The sequence below is a fragment of the Protopterus annectens genome, chromosome 8.part1, assembly GCF_019279795.1.
Source record: "Protopterus annectens isolate FY-2018-M chromosome 8.part1, PAN1.0, whole genome shotgun sequence".
Classification (NCBI taxonomy): Eukaryota; Metazoa; Chordata; order Ceratodontiformes; family Protopteridae; genus Protopterus; species Protopterus annectens.
In genome coordinates, this window is record NC_056742.1 from 451,507,754 (window position 1) to 451,523,260 (window position 15,507).

Genomic DNA, 15,507 nt, shown 5'->3' on the forward strand with positions numbered 1-15,507 from the left:
TGTACTTGCTGTGGAGTGACCTGAGAGCATGCATTATGTGGCAGATCCTGGCACCTGACAGGCAGCTGACAGTATGGTATCTGTGGAGTAATAGCCAAGTAATGAAACACTAGAATGGCTGGGCAGAAGGCTGATGTGGGGGTGGGGTGGGGGATGCAGGCATTATATCCTTTTTACTTTTTGGCGTAAGACAGTTATGGTAACTGGGGAGAAATAGCCAAGTAATGAAACACTAGCATGGCTGGGCAGAGGGCTGCTATGGGGGATGCAGGCATTATATCCTTTTTACTTCTTAGTGTAATTAATCTCTTATACCACTGATTGTATAGCTGCAAGGTTTGTACCTAAATGTAAAGAATCTAAAATGTCCTTTACCTGAAAACCCCATTTTAATCTTTCCACCTTTCATTTCCTAAGTTACTTCATTATTATTATTATTTCTGTCTGTAAAGTGTGCATATGAAGCATACCATAAATGGTGCATCTCTTGTGATTTATGGCCAACGATGTCACAGATTGCATAAATGAAAACCAAAAAAACAAGGAAATTAACCAACCCGGATCATACGAATCACTTATTAATGAGCGCTTTCGTCCACTACAAATTAATACACATTAATACAATTAATGTGATGAAAGACATTTGTGAATTGAAACACATGTTCAGAACCCTCCAAAGACTTAAATCAGTATAAATTTATTAATATATTAATGTGTTCTCCTATGTACACATTATCAAAAAATACACATCTACAAATACACCAAAAATATGTTTACCTTATCTAGTTAAGGCTTTTGACTTGAACAAACAAGAAATACAACTGTAGTCATTTAGTCCTGGCTATCTATAGACATTTAATTTAAGCTGCCATAACAGCTCCCTTTTCTATAAATAGAAATGACCTGTTCCTCCCCTTGGACCTATCTTAACACTATCAATAGTCATATACTTAAAACTATGCCGCGGGGACTGTAACACATGTTTTGACAGGGCATTGTTCTCCTGACCTTTTTTGATGCTATACTCATGCTCATATATCCTAGCCCTAAGTCTACAGTCAGGCAATCATTACACTTTACCAGGTATACCACCCCCTTAGTGTTGCAATCAAACTTCTGAAATAATTTATATTCCATCATCCCTATTTGGAAACCAAAGCCTGTATCAATCTTACAACAAAAGTGGCATCTCCTAGATTTTCCCATTTATGAAATATTATTCTTCACTTTATTGTTCAAATCGCCAGGATAGCCTTAAAATTAAGATCACTCCTGTACACTATCCTAAGTGCAGTTCCAAACTTCACCCTACACAATTTTTCATTCACTAATATTGTCCAATTTTTATTAATATCCATTTAATTTGGCCATGGTCACTATTAAAATCCATAATAAAATTCATCTTAAAATCTCTTATTGAACATGTAATTTTCCCCGTACTGTCAATGTACATATCTGAATGGGTAAGGGCATATTTTCTGAACCTTGTAAAATCAGACAATAATATCCATAAGCCCTCTTACTCAAAATTTCCTCCTTCAGTTCATTAAGGAGCACCAACAGGTACCCCCCTTTTGAACATTCCTATTAAAATGGCAGCATTCTTGTTCAAAATGTTCATCCAAAGTTATCGTATGGGCAGGCTTAATGAGCTGCCCTTTTACCACTGATCTTTTTGGCAAAAAGGATGGGAGCTAGTGAAATGTAAAATCTATTTGAATAGGTAGTTTTCCTACAAATCCTAGAAGTATATCTCCCTGTATTCCTATCTTTTTCTAAAAAAACATCAAAATAAGCATTTCTTTCAGTATTTAATTCATAGGTCACTTTCAAAAAAATTGGTTGTACCATTGAAGTAACCAATGAAATCATCAAAATCCATTTCAGTATCTTCCAAAATGATAAATATATCATCCAGGAAATGTGAATACATTACTATATTCTTCTAATACCTACTAGTAAAAATATATTCATGCGCCCAATAAACCATAACTAAATTAGCAAAAACAGCCCCACATGGGGACCCCATTGCCACCCCACTTTTCTGCAGATAAAAATTGCCTTTGAAACAAATAAAATTGTTATTAAAAACTATTTCAAAGAGTTCCTCATATAAATTAATCTGGTCCGGAGGAACCCCTTTATTACCCGAAAAGTCACTTATCCATTGAATACCCATACGTTAAGGTATCACAGTATACAGATCCTTAACATCAACAGTGATCAATTTTTGTTTAGGATTATACTACAGTTTATCAACGGACTCCAAAAAACTCCACAAATCCCTAAAAATTTGTACCTCTGACTCCACATATTTTTTCAATTTGACATCCATAAATTTGGCATAAGGAGATGTCAATGAGTTCCTCTCATCCACAACTGGATGCATTGGAGGATCCACCAAATTTTTGTGAATCTTAGGCACACCAAAAATAATTGGTGTCACAGGAGAAGTCATGTTAAAATAATTAAGCATCTCCAAAGAGAGACGTTGTTCAATAAAAAAATCATTAAGTTGACCATAAACTCTCTTGTAAGCACTATTAATTTCATTTTTGGAAACCATTTCCTAAGTATCAGTTTGTAAAACATTCAACATCCTGTTCTTATAATCATACACATCCATTACAACTACCCCCTCCTCCCTTGTCTGGCTTCATGATTATTATTTTTTGATTTTTTTAAAAATCCAATAAGACAGATTCGTCCTTATTCAAATTACCATCTCCCCCATTTCTTTGCCTATTCAAAATGTTCCTGAATCCAATTCACATGCTTTTTCATATGACAAAAGTGGTGGTTTTAAATGGGGGTTAAAAGTATTAGAAATGTTACAAACCTCATCCCCCATAACTCTATCTTCAAATAGCAATTTTAAATTCAACTTTCTTAAGAACAGTTTCAAGTCTATCAATAAGATGGACACATAAGCCTTAGAAGAAGGAACAAAAGTGAAACCTTTAGAAAGCAGATCAGTGTTGATACTTTTGTCATGCCAGTATTTCTCACAGATAGTGTTACACAGATATTTGCATTACACAGGAATGCATACTGTTCATTTTGAGATATGCAGTTCATTGACTCAGATGCCCTGAGTTGTTTTTATTTTTGACACATTTGCATATGTTCATGTTGGAATAGGTTAGGCTCATGCTATGTGTGATGCTCAATGTATACACCTAGAGGGTACTTGCCATTAGATGCAATCTGCGTCATGGTTGTCATTGTTATTTACATAACTCTCTGCATAGCTCACTTTAAACATGTCTGTCTACACTATGAAAACTACAAACTGTACGTTTATGGCATATATTGGGGGTGGGTAAGATTTACACGTGTCTCTTTTATTTACTTATAGTACTGTTTTTATATATCCTTATATTTCTAGTAAGTGTTCCTGTTGTTGTAATTGTTTTGTTTCTGCTGTAAAAAAGCTTTCAATTTTTTACTTTATTTTTAGTATTTTAGCTTGATTTTTATTTTTACTATTTTTAATTTTTTATTAATTTAATCTATCATCTTTTTGTAAACTGTCATTTTTCTGGTAAGAGTCTGAGTGTTGAAATTTCGTGCAGTGATACACACTTTTTCCTCTGTGTTGATCTGCATGACAATAAAGTTTACTTTGACTTTGTTGTGGGGCAACAACTGAACATCAGTGTTTAATCTGTGTACTGATATACATGTGGCTTGTCATGATTCAGATGTCTGGGTCAGATGCTGCTATGTGGCCTGCGCCTGCACTTGTGGTCACACTCTACATTACCTGCACCTGTGACTTCTGTCCCCTGTGTCCTCTTGCTCCTGCTCCGATAACTGGTCGATGTCCTCTTACATTTGTGGTTCGTGTGGTAGTTCACCCACACTTGCAGAAGACCACTATGTGGTCAGGTTAACATGTTGTGCAGCATGGCACACACCGTTATCATCTGTGCCATGCTTTCTCAGGTTTGTATTGCAGTGCACCCCTGGATGTGTCTAGACATCTGAACTTAACTTTCAATACACTGAATAAACACTCTGTTGCATTCCTGTTTTTTTTTCTTGTGCTCTGTTGTAGGCCTCCTGTGCAAGATTGGATGGATCAGGGTACAGGGTTATTAGCCACGACTCAAGAGGATGACCACAGTTATGTACTGGGGGTGTAAGAGCACTTTTATTCAGACTGGATATAGTTGATAAAGAAATCCTTCAGTTACATCCTAGCTGTGTTCCTGTACTTACCCAGAAGCATTCCCTCTGGAATTTCACCTTGCTGGAATGCAGTCCTGAGTCCACTTTCCCTCCAAATGGCAGCATCATGGATACTTTCAGGGTGTGTGGTCATGATGCCTGCTATGCTGCCATCTGCTGCACACACAACTTGGCAGATCATGGATGACTATCCCTTTCTGTTTATGTATCATTTTGTTTCTGGATGTACTGGTATCTTGATAGGTATGTGTGTGCAATCTATTGCACCGAATACATGGGCAAAATTTTTGATGTTATAGAAGTGGTGCATTACAGTTCTCTGCTCCATGGGTATGGATGGGAAGTGTATGTAGTCATCCATCTGGCTGCACATTGCTGCCAGGAATTTGGCCAGGATACAACTGGCAGTTGTCTGATACTCGCCCAGCATCTGCCATGTGCCTCTGGAGTGTTCCAGATGCGAGTACTCCCAGACTATGACATACTTTGGTTTCAAGTGGGATGGGGTTTCTTCACAGGGTCTGCAAAGACATGTGTGGAGCACACATGTGCAGACAACCTGCACCATTTGTCTGTCTAGACAGTATCTGTTGGTTATTTGCTGGTCTGACAACTGGTTTTAGTTGTAGCCTTGCTCTGACTCTAGCTGGCTGCCTTCTAGGATGTGCAGCTACATCCTCATTTAAGGCTTGGGTCACTATTGTGTGTTGCAGTAGTTTAACAGCAGGTTGTATTGATATATTTTTCTCAGTTTTGCTATGGATGTGATGTAATCCATGGCATTTGCTTGAAATCCTTGGTGACCTTAATGTATGCACCGAGAATTTTGGAAGTGGAGTTGGTGTAGCTTTTTGTCCCATTTGAGTTGTGTTGTGTGTGCACAATATGTTTTGGAATCACACTGGTGTATGTAGAATGCCTAATTATCCTACACTGAATACTTAAGTAGTGGGTCTACCCTCACCATGCCATCTGGAATCAAGTCTGCAGCAGGTGTGCTGGAGTCTTCCTTTGGCATGCTGCACTGTTCGCAAATACTATCTGTGAACTTTATGGACTCCGGTCCATAGCTTCCCTCATCATAGGATCATAGGAGGTTACTAGGCTTTTGGCCCTGAGGCTCTTATAAGCCTAGCTAAGAATTTACCCCATGTTTAGACAAATCAGTGCCTGATGCCCCTGTCCAGCAGGGGCACAGTTGGAATCCCAGGGGTATATTTTCTGTTTCCCATCCTGTTATCCAGGTTGCACTTAAAAAGGGTAAAGAGGTATTCTGCTTGATGGGGAGAGGGAGTCTATTCCATAGATGGGGGAGTCTCTGGAACACAAATCTGTCCTGCCTACAAGTCTTGTTAATGTCACAGACCAGGTTGAGGCTGTGCGTGTGGGTTACTCGAGTGGAGCTTGATTTGTGATATGCAACAGTCCCATCAAGGTGGGGTCCATGATCACCTTGCATGTCAGACAGAGGTCACCTCTGAGGATTCTGTATGAAACTGAGTAGAGGGATAGGGCTTTTAGCCTGCATGTGTATGGTAGATGTTTGAAGCCCTGGATTCTCCTGGTGATGAACCTCTGTGGTCTCTCCTGCTGCTGCATGTGCTTTGTGAGGTACATGCCGAAGAGATGTTGTACTCAATAATGGGCCTTAAATGGGAAAAATACAGGAAAGTTATGACCTCCTTGTCCCTTGATGAGATATCCTTACTTATGAGGTTAGCCATGTAGAAGGCTTCCCGTACAACGGAAGCAACTTGGTGGTCAAAAGTCATGGTTTAATGATTAAAGTAACTGCACCATATAGGCAGATAGGTAGTCAGGCAGGTAGGGGGTCATGGACAGAATACTAGATAGATAGAAAGATAAATAGTCAGACAGACAGACTAGACTAAAACCCACTTCCTAAATTATAAATTCTGCATTGTTTTTGCTTTTGTGGCCCTTTGAGTGCTAATTAAATCAAAGAAAGTTATTCTAAACTATTATGAGGTAGGTTTTCTCTTACATTGTCTTGTAATTGTTGACACAATAGTACAGTAAAAGAATTCTAGAAGATACCCCCACTGACAGTATCAGGGATTATGCTTAAATTCATTCTCTGCAAAAGGAAAGAGGATACTTTTGATCACATTCCAGCAAGTGAAGCACTTCACCATTGTTTTTATTTTAATAACATAAAAATATGCACCATGCACATTTACTGAGGTTGTCTTTTCATGCTGTTTTACCTTCTTTTTCAGCATGTTTGTAAAGTCATTCTTCCTTAAAATGTGTGTGTGTGTGTGTATATGTGCGTGTGTGTGTGTGTGTGTGTGTGTGTGTGTGTGTGTGTGTGTGTGTGTGTGTGTGTGTGTGTGTGTGTGTGTGTGTGTGTGTACATGAGTGAAAAAGAAAGATCCTGTACATGTATATACATTGAACGGCTTTATTTTGCATTTCTGAGTGAAATACCAAGTTCCTTTTCCTATCCATTGGCTATCCCTTTATATTTGCAGTTATATATGTAAATAACTACTCATATAAATGTGTGGTATGGCAGTGCACTCTCGGTGTTTTTGATAGCCTGATACTCTGATTTGGTCCTTGACTGGTGTGCCTTCTATTCAGAGTCTGATTGGTCTCCTTCTCTCCATATGGGTTTTTGTTGATTTTTTTCACTTTCCTTTCATATCCCAAATATGTGAAGGGCAGTGAATTGGCAGTCCCCTAAGCTGCTGGCAGATATGCATATTGTATATAAGATATGTGTGCACACCTTGTGATAGAGTGGCATCTCATATGGCACTAGCAGTCTGACGTGCACACCTGTTAACCTGTTTGATGCTGAGATGGACCTCTACCATTGGTTTATCTACTTATTCTGCTTAGGTAGATGCTTGCAGCTATTTGTAATGCTAAAGCACAGGTCTCCATCAGTTTATTCTGCGCAGGCCTAAGCTTCTATATATATATGAGAGAGAGAGAGAGAGAGAGAGAGAGAGAGAGACTGTATATAAGCTTATAAGCCCCCTCCAAGCCTTTCTGTGTTGGAGGGAAGCCTTCTGGCTTGTCAGTGGGAGTGGTAAGCACTAGGTAACCTGTCTACCACATAAGGAGTGGTTCTGGCCCAGAAATTGTAGTTATTGGCCATCTGGGCAAGCTTTTCCATCTCTCTCAACTTTCTGATTTGAAAGCCTACATTTGCACTTGTTTCTTTCCTGTAACTAGTCTAGTGCAGATACAGATTCTTAGTTTTAGCACTTGAATTTGCTTATTTGTGCTCAGCACTTGCTCAGAACTTGTTGTAAGCACTAAATAAGCTACTAATAACTATAGCACTAAACCTTCCTCATTACCTAGAGGAAAACAGTTTTTGCACTCACTTTTCTCACTTGCTTAGAGAAAAAAAGCTCTTGTACTCACTTTCCTCACTTATCTAGAGGAAAATGTTTTTTATTCAGGCATGTCCAAGGGTCAGCTCCCAGTGTTTTCTCCTGTCTATCTGATGAATCTGGGCATCTTGGGGCAATGTAGAAATTGCCTCATGTACACAGACAACCCTCTCCTCCTACCTCCCAACACTACAACCTGTGAGAGATGCACTTATCTAGCCAAACTGGAGGTAAAGCTATCTCCAACCAAGACCAAACTTGACATTCAAGAGGAGAAGGTAAACACTTGCACCACACCACACTTATCACATAGTCTTACTAAATCTACACCACCAAAATCCACACATAGAAATGCAAAAACATTCACAGAGGCTTTCAATAATAATCTGCCCAAGCAACAGAGACCTCCAAAGCAGAAACGCAAGTAACTTCCACCTCCCAACCGAAATGACACATAGCCCACAGACTCAGTGTGCCACTCAACCACAGCCAGTAAGGCAAAACAATGTATCCAACACACTAGTCATAGGTGACTCTACAGTCAGGCACACTGATGTCCCACTCACCAGGCTAAACAAGGAGGAGGTTACTGTCAGCTGCTTGTCGGGAGCCAGGATCCGCCACATAACCCACGTACTCAGGTCACTCCACAACAAGTACAAATATGACTCTGTCATTGTCCATGTTGGTGTGAATGACCTGAGACGTACCTTCCTGGACTACATGAAAAGAGACATGGAAGAGCTCTCCGATCTTGTAGCCCATGCAGGTATGACCCTAGCCCTGAGTAGCATTCTGCCATTGCCCAGAATGATACCTCAGTACAAGGACAAAATGATTGACTTCAACAATTGGTTGAGCTTCTGGTGTCATTCTAGGGGGATCCAGTATCTGTCTGCTTGGGACGACATGGTCAACTGGCCATGATGCTTTGCCAGAGATGGCCTGCACTTGTCACCCCTGGGATTCTGGATACTGGCTAAGTCTCTTGCTGCCCCTATAGTGCCTTTTTTAGGCAAAGTTCAAATTCACCACCGTAATAGGAACAGGCAAGTAAAAACTGAGGGTAATGCTACTCAATGCTAGAAGTCTAAATCTCAAAATGCACTCACTTGAGGCACTCCTTAAAATGGAGAACATCGATATCTGTGCAGTGACTGAGACCTGGTTCAAGGCCCCAGAGAGCACCCCTGCACTACCAGGCTATAACTCATACCACACTTTTTGGCCATGCAACCTGGACCGGAACACCAAAGGTGGAGGTGTGCCCAAATCCATTAAGGATATTCACACCTAGAGGCTAGTTGCTTAGCATAATGAATCTAAGGTTATCCAAGTGAACTAACTCTGGGCAAAACTGCAATCCAAATTTTAGCTTGCTACAGATCCCCCACCATGCCCCAAGATTCCCACTCCTCTTTTCTTGATGAACTGGAAAATATTAGGGTTCAACCAAACACCCTAATAATGGGTGATTACAACTACCCCACCATTAACTGTGAAAACCACCTGTGTACTGACTCCTTCACACAATGCTTTCTGGAATTCATAAAATCCAATGCCCTGGATCAACTTATCCACACCCCCACCAGGGGCAACAATATCTTAGACCTAGTCATTACCAACATGAGTGACCGGTGTTCCACACCTGAAGTCAACTCCTCGTTGGTCCAATCCGATCATAAGCTAATCCCCCTTGATATCCACATTCCACAATCATCCCCATTAAGGAAACCATGGTAAAAAAATTCTCCAAAGCCAACTTCATGCTTCTTAAGACAGAAGTGGTGAACTTCATGACACCCATGCAGATGGACAATACAGTTACGACTGCTGAATCCTACACAAATGCACTCTATAAGCAATTACATGAGTGCATGGATTGTGCTATCCCAAACAGAACCAAGACACTATGCTGCAAAAAAGGAAGCCAATCTGCTGGTCCCCTAACTAAACAAAACTGCACAGCAGAAGGAAGAAATTGTTGCAAGAGAGAGTAAAATCCCATGAGTGGAGGAGCTCCCTGGTCAGCCTCAGTAAGAAGCTGAGATCCCTTATAAGATCCTCCAAAGCTAGCTATAAAAACAAAATTGCCACTGATTCTAAGGACAACAACAAAGCATTCTATAGCTATGTCAAGAATCTCAATGGCAACATCCAGATCTGCTCTGGGTTACAGCACAACGGCACAAAAATTACAGAACCAACTGATATTGCCAACATCCTGGCAGATAGGTTCAGTGCTAATTTTAGCCCCCTTACCCCCACAAAGGCCCATATCTATACAGGAAGAATGCAGAGTCCCTGTAATCACAATTATGCAGGTAAAAGCTGCACTCTCTAAAGCCAAAAATACAGCATCCATGGGACTGGACAACATCCCAGGCTGCATTTTACACGAACTTCAGAACGAACTGGCTCCCCACCTAAGCACCATGTTCAGTCTTAGCCTCACATCAGGCTTTGTGCCCATTGAATGGTGTACAGCAACAGTTATCGCATTCCACAAAGGGGGAGCCACCACTGATCCCGGGAACTATCACCCTATTAGCCTGATGAGCCTGGTCTGCAAGGCCATGGAACGGGTCTATATTAGAACATCGACGTTTCAAAACTTTGAATGTTCTAATATTGACCCGTATTCAGCGAAAGCTGAAAATATCGAACATACAGAACAGTGAATTTTTTCCTAGGGAAAAAATTTGCTGTTCCAAAACACATACACACAACACAAGCACACCAAACAAACAGCAATCCACACACATACACCTAAAATCTTACACCTAACCCTACACTAAACTATGCACACACCACTAACTATCCACTTACCTTAACCCAAACCCTAACCCTAAGGTCCGTCACTATTGCACACTCACCTCACCCGTGCCTTAACCCTAACTCACCTACCCCGCCCTAACCCTCACGTCCACACAATCGCACACTTACCTGACCTGCGCCCTAACTTTAACTCACCTAACCCACCCTAACCCTCATGTCGACACAATCGCACACATACCTAACTCGCACCTTAACCCTAACTAACCTAACCCACACTCAATCGCACACTTACCTGAACCTGACCCTTATCTTTCCACCACAGCGCTGAAAATAATGAAGCAACAGAAATGGACAACCAAATTCTTTCCCTAGGAAAAAATTTGGTTTTCTGTTGCTTCGATATTTTTAGCTTTCACTGAATAGGGGACAATATTAGAACATTCGAAGTTCTGAAACTTCGATGTTCTATTATAGACCCCATGGAATGTATCATCATGGAACTCATAAACAAAGACATTGGTAACCTCCAAACTCTGGATCCCGCCCAGTTCGGGTTTAGGAAAGGCAGATCATGCCTCCTGAACTTGATTGACTTCTTTGAGGCAGTCACCGAAGCCGTAGATGAGGGTAAGGTGGTTCACACAGCCAATCTTGACCTCGCCAAGGCTTTCAACACCATCCCTCATTCTGGAATTATAGCTAAACTCACTAAACTAGGTATAAATCCCTACATCACAAGATGGGCTGCCAACTGGCTCACTGACAGAACCCACACTGTAAAAGTTGCACACTCAAAATCTGACCTCAAACCAGTGACAAGTGGAGAGTACCACAGGGTTCAGTCCTGGGTCCTCTCCTGTTTGGTATCTACTTCTCTGAAGTACAGGCTAACACAGAAGGCCTCTGGCTAATGAAGTTCGCAGATGACTGCAAACTAGGAACCATAGTTGAGTCCCCAAATGATGTGGAAATCCTACAGAAGGGCCTCGCTGAGACAGATACCTGGTGTCAGAGCCATGGCCTCAAGCTCAATGCCAAAAAGTGCATTGTCATCCTTTTTGGTAAAAACTCTATACCCATGAACTACTACATAGACAGCAGTCTACTTAACACCATATGTGCGATAATAGACCTTGGGACCCAGGTGGACAGTAGTCTGTCCTTTGATAGTCACATCACCACAGTAGTCAGGATGTCCTTCTACATGGCACACCTCATCATAAAAGGGTTCTCATCCAGGAAAAAGGAGGTCATTGTTCCCCTCTACTCGACACTCATTAGACCCATTATAGAGTATAACGCCCCTTTGGAAAGTACCTCACAAGACATCTGCAGCAGCTGGAAAGGCCAGAGAAGTACCTCACAAAGAGGATTACTGGCCTCAAACAGATGCCCTACACTGACCGTCTCAAAAAACTCCAGCTTTACTCCATAGCATGTTGCCTACTCTGAGGTGATCTCTGCCTAACATATAAAGCTATGTCAAACTCGGAGCTGTTGGACATGCTACACCTAAAGAAATCCCAATTCCTCTGAGCTACATGGTCTAGGGGCATAAACCTTGTCAACACAATAAACAGGACATGCTGGATGGATAGATTCCTGTCCCAGAGACTTCCCATACTCTGGAACAGGCTACTCATCTATGTCAAGCAAAGTTCTTGATTAGCACTCTTCAAGAAAAATCTTGATGAGTGGATGGGAAATAGGAAATACACCCCGGGGATCACTTCTGTGTTTCTGCTCGACAGTGGCACAGGAAAATAACATTCTTGGGTGGCGTAAGCCAGGGAACCTTGTTGGCTAGGATTACATAGGTCCTCAGGCCGATAGCCTAGTATCTACCTATGAACCTATGAGAGAGAGAGAGAGATAGCTATATATACATATACATATATGCTACCTAGTTCATAGTTATGTACTACTCTAAAGACCAAGAGGGCCTTTATAAGCCTACCTGTGCAATCCAAACCAACTGTGTCCCTAGGTATCAGGGGGTGCTTATTAGGAAGGGGTATGGAAGTTAGGAAGTTTTAAGAAGTTATGCAGTTTGTATGTTATTTTGGGCATTACTGTCTGCCTCTATTTATCAGAGGAAGGGCGGCAGACCCATGGAGAATTTCTGTTTTCCCATCCATTGGTCAAAGTTACACTTAAATAGTTTTAGGGATAGATGCTGCCTCACATGGATGGTGAGTCTGTTCCAGAGCATGGAATCCTCTGAGGCAGATATCTGTCTGGTCAACATGTTTTATATATGCCACAAGCAAAATTTTAATCTTTGGCTGTAGTGATTATGACACTGTTCAGTTTGTAGATGTGCAAGAGCTCCATCAGAGCTGGATAAAAGGATACCTTGTATGCCATGCATTGATCACATCTCAGTAACTTGTAAGAGACAAAGTATAGAAATATGGTTATAAGATGATCTCTATAGAACAATGTGTTTATATCCTGGATTCCCCTGGTAAGGAGCATTTATGGGTGCTCCAACTGTTGCATCTGTTTCATCAAGTACATACCGAAGAGGAAATTATACTCAATTATGGGTCTGATAACAGCCAAATAAATTGACACTATGACTTCCTTGGACCTGGATGCAATGCCCTTACTTATAAGTTGGGTGACATAAAATGATTTTCTTACTACCTTGGCCACATGTTGGACAGAGGTCATATGTTCCCAGATCCCTAACTACTGGTTGAACTTTTATGGTAGTCTTAGTTATGGAGTAATTAGCCTGGGTGACAGTTTTCCCCAAAAAGCACTATAGTGCATTTCTTGGCATTAAGTTTAAGTCTGTGAGTTTGGCACCAATTATTTGTCTGGGTTAGCCCCCTCTTGTAAAATGTTTGTGTCAAAGGGGACTCCTTGATAGCTCCCAGTTTGCAGTCATCTGTGAACTGGGTCAGCCAAAGGCCCTTGACATTAGCCTTTACCTCTCTGAAGTAGATGCCAAATAAGTGCAGTCCCAACACTGAGCCCTGATGTACCTCACTCATGACCAGTCTATTAGTGGAGGTGGTATGACTGATCTTGACTTCCTGGGTACTGTCTGTAAGCCAGCTGACAATCCCGTAAACTGTATGGGGGATATACTTTGTTTGATGTGTTTGTCAATAATACTCTAGAGAGGTAGGTATTGTATCATATTGTACTGAACACATTAGCCAGGTCCAAGTAGATGGTATGCAGTGTATCCCATCATCCATTGACCTTCACAAAGAAGTCCACCTGGTTTAGTAGTCATGATCTTCCCTTGACAAAGCCAAACTTTAAAGGTTGTAACAGCTATGGAAGATCAAATAACATCACATAATTTACATTCTCTGTAAACTTTGATAACCATAATCCAGGAGTACTAGCATGAAGGTTTGAGAATAGATACCAAATAGGAAAGGGCCCACAATTATCCCTATGGTACACCACTGGTAACCGTTTAGCTTTCAGAAGTAGTACCTGTGGCTCTAACCACATAGGCTCTTCTGGCAGGCAACTAGCTTACTATCCACTGCACAACATATAGATTTATATTCAGATTTACAAGTCTGCTAATAATGCCTACATAGAAAATTGTGTCAGAAGGTATGGTGAGGAACCTCTTAAATGGATGGAAAGTTTCCTTTCTAATAGAACTTTTATTATTCATTTATTTAGTTTATTTAAAGTTGTAAATTGCGGTATAGCACTGTAAACAATTGATCAATTTCTGAGGCAAAACCTGCAAAAATTGTAAAGCCTTTGAATTACAAAAACATGAGAGAATGAGAAATATAATTCTGAACACCTTGTCAACAGAAGTAAAAACATTCAGATATGGTGCCCTTCAGGGATCAGATCCACACCCTTTACTATTCTCTTTCTCTTTAATAATGATAAATCAGCAACTAGACTCCTATCTGCCTGCCTTTTATCCTGTTACAGGGGGACAGGCCAAGCAAAAGCATTCAGGTGAGGCTCCAGAAAGGATATATCACAATCACAATATTTTTAATTGAATAACATTTATTGAATGAAAAAAAAAGAAAAACCATGAGCAGATGTAAATAGAACCATCATATAACATGAAAGCATAGAACTATATGCAATTTATGTCAAACTTATCATACTAACAAAAACTCATGAAGACAATAAAAATAAACGTATCATATTGACTGTCCCCAGGATTCAGTAAAGCTCCGTGCAAGAATAAGCTATACTTGCATGGAATGGATCATGTCCATGTAGCACAGCAGCGTGCCTTGCATATTCATGAAGGCACGCTGCTGTAACACCTACACAGACATGATCCATGAACGAGCGTAGGAGGCATGTTACAGCAGTGCTTGCACATGTAACACACCCCCTTCACTCAGAAAGTGCCATTACAGCAGAAACACAGTTGTCTGTGGATATACTGCACAATTGTGTAGTATATCCACAGAATGCATGCCACAGATATGCATCTGAAGCACGTCACCCCGGGCCTGTGCTGAAAATAGGCTTGCCATCCTAATCGGACTTACCCGGTCTACAAATGTTAAATGAAGAAGTAAAATAACAGTAGACACAACACTGTCATGCCTGAGTTCCCATACATCTCACAAAATAAATGCTAACACAAAATCCGTTATCCCATGCACTTCTAAAGTGCTAAAATTGCCCCTAGTGTTGTGCCCTTGTTCTTCCATTATGGCACACATACTCCTAAAGTGAGAAAAAGTTAAATGTCATTTAAATCCTCAAAATCTTTTTTTTAATTAAACTAATAAAGTTTAACCATAGCTGAGTGGGTGTGCCTGTAGCACAGCTATGCATAACAGAGTTCAAACATCAAAAGAAGCTAAACAGAAAAATACACAGAACAAGTAGTGGAATTGAAATTGTGTAGTGGTTAGAGTGGGTCTACTTCATATTGCCGTAAGCTGACAATATCGAGTCTGATACTGTCGGCACAACAATATCGAAAGTGAAAAACATTGTGCAAGTAAACGGGAATCTCCGTAAGGGGAGATTTCCATTTACCTCACTGTAGTATGGTCTCGGAGTTGATATATTTAAGTAGGGGGTGTGTGGGGGGTGCAGGGGGGCTTGCTCCCCTGCCTACGCCATTTATTTATTTATTTATTTATTTATTTACGTTATTCGATGTTTTACTTAATCGATCAGTAAAGTTCGACCTTTA